Here is a 10,480-nt window from a genome sequence, read left to right as displayed (position 1 = left end):
CTAGTATTACTAGTAACTACTATCACTAGTACTAGTTTTTGTATGATATGAAGAGAGGTCTCTGTATTTTTCTTTGCCAGGTGTCGATGCCCGCATGTCAGCATGCCGCCAGGGACGTGCGCCTCCTCCCACCCTCAGCCGCCTCCAAAGCTGGTCCAAAGCATTTTTGGCATAGGGCTATGTAAAGACAAAAACAAATTTATACTAAACATTTATACTTATTTTAAATTAAGTGTAACATACTACAATTGTAATTAATATAATTTTTTATTACTTAACCACATAAGAATGTTTCCAAATAATAGTTCTATTATTCACTGATATACAGTTGTAATGTATATCACTGAAATTTTTTATTCTACAAAACTAAAATTGTATGATGTACCAAATTTCTTACTTCTTGTTAGAACGATATTTCAAATTTATTTTCTGATATAGCATAAACGATATATTGTATACACATTTACATATCTATGTGTGTGTACATGTATCTTTTAATTTTATTTAATATCATGGTAGATATTTCTAAATCATATACACGCCAACAAATATTTTAATCATGATTTATAGTGTATGTTAGGCAGTCATATTCATGGAAACTTCTAGGGCATAAAAATGTGACTTGAAAGTTGATTCAGTAAAAGAATCATCGAAGAAACCAAAAATGTTGTTGATTGTACTTTTGCGTATGATTCGATTACCAAACATTCTGGTCTACATTCACTTAGTTTGATTTGGTGCAAATGAGATGTCCTACAAGTTTTTCAAATTAAAATTTGTGCATTGGTTTAAACACGGAAATTTAGTTATCATAACTTACATTATGATACTAAGGCATCCACCCTAAAGAGAGACTAGTGTATTTGAACTCAACTTCGCCGGTCGGGTTGGTTTGCCTCTGCATGGTATAACTTATTAGTATGTGGTGTGAGCTTACGCTTCTGCAAATTGAGGCTCTATTTTATGCATCTGATAATCTTTTAGATATTTTGTATACTTGTATAGTGTTTATAGTATAAGTTTTAGTTGGGCCCCTCCCTTCTTGGGGCAGGGGATGGTAGCACCTTTTGCCCGGCCTATGGGCTGACTCTGGCCGCTGCCCCATGAAACCTTGCCTGCTCTGCCACCATGCACCACAGATGGCCGACCATAACCCAGCTGGACCGATCTAGTTGGTTGTGGTGGCCGCCCCCACCTCGTGTGCGTGTGGCGCCGACTTGGTCCAGTAGGACACCATGGCTCCATCGGTAGAGGCGTCTCGAGCTACTGTGCGCTCCCAACGCATCAAGCGGCGCTTGTGCGGAGATGGCCCCACAGCTATGTGTCCTGGGAGCTGCGCTCCTTCCGGCTCCTTCGACTCGCCGGTGCCTCAATGCCTCCGCACCCCACCCTATTGTTGCCCTTGTTGGCCGTCCAAACTCCATGAAATGTTCAAACTTGAATTTTCTAAACTGGGAGCATGTGAGGGCTAGCCTCAATGGATATTTTCGTGTCACAACCAATAGCCATACTCTCCGCATAAACTTCTAGATTTTTTATTCTCTTTTTTGTGGGTCAAACATGAGTTTTATTTAATAGGGAATTGTTTTACACTCGTTTGGACATCGAACATATAAATCACGTTATGCTACCCGCATAGTGAGCGGCATCGCGATTCCAAACTCATCTGGCTCGCACGATATGCCTTGTTGTCCACTGACAGTGTACTCCTTGGTAAACATCCGGGCGTTCGTTTTTCTGTAGGCTGTGTGCTTCAGTTACAGTGGATGACGGCTGGGCCAGACTCCCGCACGGGCCTGCTGTTACAGTCACATTGAGTGTGTGTGCGTTGGTTCGCCTGGAAAAGAGGGGTGGACCGCAGCGATCGTGGGCTGCAGGGCGTGCAGTCAAAACCTAGCCCCCAATCCCGTTCCGCCGCGAGCCTCACGCCTCGCTCCATCTCCGCCCGTGCGCTCCGTCACCGCCGCTGCCATACCCCTCCTCCTCCCATTGGTTTCTCTCCTCTTCTAGCTGCCTCTACTCCAGCCGCATCGTCGACCATCTTCCTATCTCTTTCTCCCATCCCCGCAAGGCAGTGCCTCCCCACGTTATCGATGCGGCGTTGCCGTGCATGGTGGTTTCAGATCGGGCGCAGGTCGCAGCCATGTAGGTAAGGGGCGGCGTGGTTTCTCTGATGCATATGGAGGATCGGGGGAGGGTGAGCATGACGGACATGTGGGAAGCCGCAACAAGCCTGGAGCTGCAGTGGCGCTCGCGTCAAGGTGGTGTGGAGCCGTTATTCACTACACACCGCTGGTTCCGAATTCACCCCTCAACCCCAGTTTAGGTTGCACATCTTTGGCCCCCCATCTTCCTCCCAGCTTTTGCCTTTTAATTCATCGGTTATTTGATAATCTTATTTTGATTTATCAAATTTTCCTTTTTCTGAAAAAGGTGTGTGGATCAAACTAAGAAGAGAAGAGGAAGGATGTTGTGGAAGAGTGAAGAACAAGGTGAACTTCCCCCGCAAAAAAAAAAGGTGAACTTTTATCTTGGGCACCCATCTTCTTACTCCCAGCTTTTGCCTTTTGATTTCATCCGTTATTTGATAACCTTATTTTGATTTCTCAATTTTCTGTTTTTTCTGAAAAAGATATGTGCATACCAGGAAGCATGCTGATGAAGAGTGAATAACAAGGTGAACTTTCTTTTGTGGACTTTATCTCTGGCACAATACGCAGGGACTCAGGTGACAATGAGTAGGTGTATTTCGTCCAGACTCGTGCTCTTCTTGTTCATGTCGTGTTCCTACCATGTTAGTATGTGACCCTCAACCCGTTCGATATGGTGAGTTGCAAGATAGCGGGAGGATGCCGGTGACAGCGGAAAGAGCAGGCCGGTGAGGTGAGGAGGAAATGTTGGAACCGAAACCCTCTAGCTACCTCTCCTCTTACTCGAACGGAGATAAAAAAAGAAGAACAATGGATACGAGATATTTTCACGGGCGCACGAACACCCCAATCTTTTTCTTCCTTACAGTGGCTACATGACTACACACGGCTCACTTTCTCTACACACACGCAGGCTCTATAAATAGCCTTGCGCACGCACACATCCACAGCCACACCGGCCACTAACACACGGCCACTAACACACGCATGCAGGGATCACCCAGCCACTAACCCACTAGACACATGCATGCATATCTACTGACTTAGCTGGCACGCATTTGACCACTACCTATGACCCAGCCAACTAACAGCTTAACAGACTCACGCGACGCACGCACATACGCACAACACACATGGACGCGCCACGCCGTGCACGCACACATGGATTATGGCTAACAATCTCCCCCCCTAAGCCATGACCGTGCCGCCCATTCTGACGTACAGAACACTGGCTCCTCGTTAACGCGGGGAACACCCTTCTTCATCTCCGACGACACATGCTGTAGCTTCTCTTTCCGGCGCACTGACGGCGCCGGCCGCAACTACGGCCGATTTCTTTAAGCATAAACTCGAGCCACACTTGTTACAACGCATACGGGAGGTTTTATATCCTGGGGCGTGTCAGGGCATGTACCCCACGCCCCAGTACACGCCGAGCGCCTGTTCCGGTCTGCTCTGCCCACTCCCATGACATGCACGCACACGTCCGGGTTGTGCGAGCCCGCCTAGGACCAACTCTATACTCCCCCGATCTCGCCAACAGGATGCACACATGTTGCAATCGTGCATGGACACGCCCGTGCACACCACACGCACACACACGACCCACCGTCGACCTGACGCGCTCGGCGCGCGCCCATACACGCACCCGACGTGACAAGCTCGTCGCCATGGTTGTTGCCGCCCGACGCCACCGTGTGCTTCCAGCACGAGCCGCCGCAGGTGCCGTGCAACGCGGCTACCTCACCGGCCGCTGTCGCGCACCGCCGCCGATGCAGCTACCGCCATGTTGCGCCCCGTCGAGCGCCACTCGCTGCCGCTGCCGAAACCCGCAGCTCCGTGCACCGCCGTGCCGCGTCTCCGTCCCTCGCGCCACTGCGCTCTCCGCGCGCCGCAGCCTCCATGTCCGCTGCGCGCTCCGCGGACGCCGCCGCGCACCACGCCGCCCCTCGAATTTGGCTTTGAATACCAATTGTTGGAACCGAAATCCTCTAACTACCTCTCCTCTCACTCGAACGGAGGTGGAAGAAAAAGAATAGTGGATACGAGAGATTTTCCAGCCGGCGCACGAACGCCGCCACGGGTGCAAGAACGCCCCAATCCTTTTCTTTCTTACAGTGGCTACATGGCTACACACGGCTCACTTTCTCTACACACACGCAGGCTCTATAAATAGCCTTGCGCACGCACACATCCACGGCCACACCGGCCACTAACACACACATGCAGGGATCACCCAGCCACTAACCCACTAGACACATGCATGCATATCTACTGACTTGGCTGGCACACATTTGGCCACTACCTATGACCCAGCCAACTAACAGCTTAACAGACTCACGCGACGCACGCACATACGCACAACACACACGCGCACCCACGCACGTCACACACGCGCACAGACGCGCCACGCCGTGCACGCACACATGGATTATGGCTAACAGGAAAGCAACACGGGAATGTATATATTTCTTCACATGAACTTCACTATTTTGCAACATGTATTCCATTTTCACGGATAATTCTTTTGTACTTTTGTTTTTATCTAATCCATTCCAACCTTTTAACTGATGATGTTTGATTCACTACTATTTTGGTTGATGATAGATTAAGAAGGATATGATTATGAAGCTTGTGCTTCTTCCAATATGCCCTCAGTACTCTATATCAACAAGCGAGTCTAGCAGCCGCATTCTCCGACGCTTTATATATTTTCATGGATAGGGTTTGGGTGGCCTGATGAGAGCAGCCCAGTGGCTGCACCTCTGCAGCCTCGCCAACGTTGACAGTCACAGGTACCATCTCTTTACCCCATCCAGTTCGTTCCTTCCATTTGATTCAGTTTCTTTTACAACTGAATCAAGTCTCGAGGTGGATATGTGAGCTCTACACGAAGATCAGTCAGGACGATCTACGACTACAAGGCACCTAAAAAAAATCCATACTTTCTAGGTGTTCTTGGGATGAACTAATGTGAAATCGTTGATCATCTAGCAGTTTCTATGTATGTGTATCCTTCAGATTTGGTGTTCCACACTGTTATCACTTATCTTAATGTCGAATATTTTAGATAGAGGTAATCATCACCGTATTTGTTGTTCCATACTATTACAGGTAAACAGTTAGATCAACCTCTCACTTGTATGCTCGGGCTGTTATTTTTCTTCACCATCTTAGTCATGAGATTATGCATGCCTCTATAGGTAACGGAGAATAAATGTATTTTAGCTCGAGGTAAGTACCCATATCAACTTTGATTTGTGTTCTTGCATGGCCCTTTTGTTTTACCTAACCTTATCATGGAAATAGGTCAGTTTCTCTTATTACCTTCTTGTGTTTGGATATATGGTTTCAAAAACGTATGCCATTGTTTTACAAAGATTGCCTGATAATTTAATCATATAGTTGAAATTTAGTAAAATATGTCCACTTCGTAGATATTGAGACGACCCATGAATAGAGTCGAATTATCTATGTTTTTGAGGCGGAGTAGATTTCATCCGATCTCTGTATTCGTGCTTTGGGAGAAGATTTCAGCAAAGCTTTCTATTTATATAGTTATTTATTATGCACTTAAAATTTTCTTCTAGCACTCACCCCTTGGTGCTTAAATTAAGGTTCTCGGTTTTAGTGCTCTTCAGGTCCATGCATGACAATCAGTTTGTACTTTGTGTACCCTGTCTGTGGTGCGTGCCGTCTTGCAGCGTGGATAAACCTTTGATCTTGATTTTTTGTTAAAGGTGAGATCATACACTCTTTTCTTAAATGATTTACTTGCCTCCTACCTACATGTTTTTCGCGACAGTTTCCTTGATACAGTAGATGAATGGTACGCTTAAATATGTTGTGCTTGATAGATCAGTATTCTTGCTTTGGTTATTCATGCATTTTAGGAGAATATTTATGTACATATGGTTGTAAGTAATGTGTCCTTTTCTTTCCACCATGGGACGCACCATTCTGACCATTACCTTCTTTGCTTTAGAATATCATTACTGTTTTGTTGGCTCTCCATGTGTATAGTTTTGAAAAACTGCAGCAGCCGAACATCCACTTTATCCCATTATCTTCAGATATTACTGCTCTTATAATTGTTATGTCGCAAAATGCTATGTTTATATGATATATCAACAATCTGGTAATTCTTTTTTTATTTTCCCTATTTGATTGGAATCCATTATTAGGTACTTGCCTCCCCTATTTTGTAATTCCATTTTAACCAGGACACCGATATGTTCACATAGTCACTCGCTGGAGTGAATAAATTTGAGATTTTGTGATATTATACGCTAATATATTTTTTGTTCGTGCTTTGTTCAAAAAATCATGCCGTGATTTAGTTTAGATCTATGCAGTCACAACCATATCTTCAGTTCAGGTCTCTATGAAATTTTATTTCCTCACCTAATAACTGTGATTAGAAATTAATTTCAGGCCAGATTAACTATACGCATTGTACTCCTTATAAAATATTTTACTTTTATAGTAATCTTTTATTTCTCTCTTCAGTTTTGTCAGCAACCACATCGAGACATTGGAAGAAGTAGATGTGGTGTACAAAGAGTTGGCTTTACAGTCTGGCATTAAGCACCGGGGAGTTCCTTCTTTTGGTGTTGAGGTCACATTCATTTCAGATCCTGTGGATATTACCAAAATCCTGCCTTATGTCTGCACAATTGACAGTTTCTAACCTCAGAGGCTCGACAGGTAATAAGTACACCACAGGACATGCAAATGCATTCTCTATATATTCGCTCATTCATGTTTTACATCTTACTCTCATGCCGGCCTCCATTATTCTTATATGCATTGTTGGCTTTTGATCTCTAGATCAGATCACCAGGATCACAACGTACACGTACGTGCTAAGCTAGCACACATGTAAGCAACTGGATGGATTATCCTACCACACGTACGTGCAACTCCTGCATGTGGAGCTGCTTGGACTAACAACGACTTGATCGATTCAACTTCAGCTCTTCGGCGGAACTAGCGAACCAAACAACAGATGGAGAGACTTTCGGTGATAGCTACAGGCTCCTGTCGAACCTGTTAACTTTTCTCTTTATTGATCTTTTTTTGTTATTGATTACAGGGGGGATACGCAGCTATATATAACAGCTCAGCCTAGCATAAGCAAACCAAGTCGGTTTCTAATACTAGTCCTACTCGGCCACAGATGTATACGTACATGTATGGAATACCTAAGCCGTGTTTAACTCTAATATTCACCCCCTTAAACATGGCTTCTCTTCATTCGACCTGGGTCCCAAACATAATTGCTGCTACTTACAGTGGTTATCTTTGGCATTACTTTTGCCGTCACTCGTAGCATTTCAGGGACCGTCTTTGCTGTCGTCGGCTCGTCCGTAGCTTGACGCCAACGCTTTTCCTTGGTCGCATCTTCAACCTTCACCTGTTCATCAGTGCTTGATAGACTGTCTTTCGTATCTTTGAGGGAACATCTTTTGAACTCGAGCGTGACCAAACTTCGGTCTAACTTTGAGTTCCAAGCTCTTGGCGCTTGCTTCAGCCCGTAAAGTGCCTTCTTGAGCTTGTAAACTTTCCCTTCTTCTCCTTGCTTCTCATTGTCGAGGGGGTGTTCCACGTACACTTCTTCTTTGAGGTCGTTGTTGAGGAAAGCGGATTTTACATCCATATAATGAACCTTCCAATCCTCTTGTGCTGCCAAAGCTAGGAGCACTCTCACCGTCTCGATTTGAGCAACCGGTGCAAACACCTCCTTATAGTCAACTCCTTGACGTTGTACGTAGCCCTTTGCAACGAGTCTTGCCTTGTACTTCACAATGGCACCGTTCGTGTCCTTCTTCAACTTGTAAACCCACTTCAAACATATGGCCTTTTGGTTTGGAGGTCGGGTTACCAAAGTCCACGTGCCATTGCTCTCGATCACCTGCATCTCCTTATCCATGGCGTGCATCCAACTTGAACTTTTGCTCGCCTCTACGAAGTTCGCTGGCTCCTCAACTCCGAGTAAACACAAATCGGAGTACTCAATCGTAACTGGCTCTGATACCAATTGTTGGCTTTTGATCTCTAGATCAGATCACCAGGATCACAATGTACACGTACGTGCTAAGCTAGCACACACGCAAGCAGCTGGATGGATTATCCTACCACACGTACGTGCAACTCCTGCATGTGGAGCTGCTTGGACTAACAACGACTTGATCGATTCAACTTCAGCTCTTCGGCGGAACTAGCGAACGAAACAACAGATGGAGAGACTTTCGGTGATAGCTACAGGCTCCTGTCGAACCTGTTAACTTTTCTCTTTATTGATCTTTTTTCGTTATTGATTACAGGGGGGATACGCAGCTATATATAACAGCTCAGCCTAGCATAAGCAAACCAAGTCGGTTTCTAATACTAGTCCTACTCGGCCACAGATGTATACGTACATGTATGGAATACCTAAGCCGTGTTTAACTCTAATATTCACCCCCTTAAACATCGCTTCTCTTCATTCGACCTGGGTCCCAAACCATAATTGCTGCTACTTGCAGTGGTTATCTTTGGCATTACTTTTGCCGTCACTCGTAGCATTTCAGGGACCGTCTTTGCTGTCGTCGGCTCGTCCGTAGCTTGACGCCAACGCTTTTCCTTGGTCGCATCTTCAACCTTCACCTGTTCATCAGTGCTTGATAGACTGTCTTTCGTATCTTTGAGGGAACATCTTTTGAACTCGAGCGTGACCAAACTTCGGTCTAACTTTGAGTTCCAAGCTCTTGGCGCTTGCTTCAGCCCGTAAAGTGCCTTCTTGAGCTTGTAAACTTTCCCTTCTTCTCCTTGCTTCTCATTGTCGAGGGGTTGTTCCACGTACACTTCTTCTTTGAGGTCGCCGTTGAGGAAAGCGGATTTTACATCCATATAATGAACCTTCCAATCCTCTTGTGCTGCCAAAGCTAGGAGCACTCTCACCGTCTCGATTTGAGCAACCGGTGCAAACACCTCCTTATAGTCAACTCCTTGACGTTGTACGTAGCCCTTTGCAACGAGTCTTGCCTTGTACTTCACAATGGCACCGTTCGTGTCCTTCTTCAACTTGTAAACCCACTTCAAACCTATGGCCTTTTGGTTCGGAGGTCGGGTTACCAAAGTCCACGTGCCATTGCTCTCGATCGCCAGCATCTCCTTATCCATGGCGTGCATCCAACTTGAACTTTTGCTCGCCTCTACGAAGTTCGCTGGCTCCTCAACTCCGAGTAAACACAAATCGGAGTACTCAATCGTAACTGGCTCTGATACCAATTGTTGGCTTTTGATCTCTAGATCAGATCACCAGGATCACAACATACACATACGTGCTAAGCTGGCACACACGCAAGCAGCTGGATGGATTATCCTACCACACGTACGTGCAACTCCTGCATGTGGAGCTGCTTGGACTAACAACGACTTGATCGATTCAACTTCAGCTCTTCGGCGGAACTAGCGAACGAAACAACAGATGGAGAGACTTTCGGGGATAGCTACAGGCTCCTGTCGAACCTGTTAACTTTTCTCTTTATTGATCTTTTTTTGTTATTGATTACAGGGGGGATACGCAGCTATATATAACAGCTCAGCCTAGCATAAGCAAACCAAGTCGGTTTATAATACTAGTCCTACTCGGCCACAGATGTATACGTACATGTATGGAATACCTAAGCCGTGTTTAACTCTAATATTCACCCCATTAAACATGGCTTCTCTTCATTCGACCTGGGTCCCAAACATAATTGCTGCTACTTGCAGTGTTATCTTTGGCATTACTTTTGCCGTCACTCGTAGCATTTCAGGGACCGTCTTTGCTGTCGTCGGCTCGTCCGTAGCTTGACGCCAACGCTTTTCCTTGGTCGCATCTTCAACCTTCACCTGTTCATCAGTGCTTGATAGACTGTCTTTCGTATCTTTGAGGGAACATCTTTTGAACTCGAGCGTGACCAAACTTCGGTCTAACTTTGAGTTCCAAGCTCTTGGCGCTTGCTTCAGCCCGTAAAGTGCCTTCTTGAGCTTGTAAACTTTCCCTTCTTCTCCTTGCTTCTCATTGTCGAGGGGTTGTTCCACGTACACTTCTTCTTTGAGGTCGCCGTTGAGGAAAGCGGATTTTACATCCATATAATGAACCTTCCAATCCTCTTGTGCTGTCAAAGCTAGGAGCACTCTCACCGTCTCGATTTGAGCAACCGGTGCAAACACCTCCTTATAGTCAACTCCTTGACGTTGTACGTAGCCCTTTGCAACGAGTCTTGCCTTGTACTTCACAATGGCACCGTTCGTGTCCTTCTTCAACTTGTAAACCCACTTCAAACCTATGGCCTTTTGGT

General features: G+C 45.8%; 1 long non-coding RNA gene across 1 annotated transcript; it reads left to right on the top strand.

Annotated features, from left to right (window-relative positions):
* Positions 1–2,659: 2,659 nt before the first annotated feature.
* LOC125522561 lies at positions 2,660–7,353 on the top strand. Its single transcript, XR_007289825.1, has 3 exons — positions 2,660–5,890; positions 6,660–6,857; positions 6,981–7,353. It is a non-coding gene; the product is annotated as an uncharacterized LOC125522561 (long non-coding RNA).
* Positions 7,354–10,480: the final 3,127 nt, after the last annotated feature.

Source organism: Triticum urartu, chromosome 7 (assembly GCF_003073215.2).
Source record: "Triticum urartu cultivar G1812 chromosome 7, Tu2.1, whole genome shotgun sequence".
NCBI classification, from domain to species: domain Eukaryota; kingdom Viridiplantae; phylum Streptophyta; class Magnoliopsida; order Poales; family Poaceae; genus Triticum; species Triticum urartu.
This window is presented reverse-complemented; position numbering and strand designations above follow the sequence as displayed.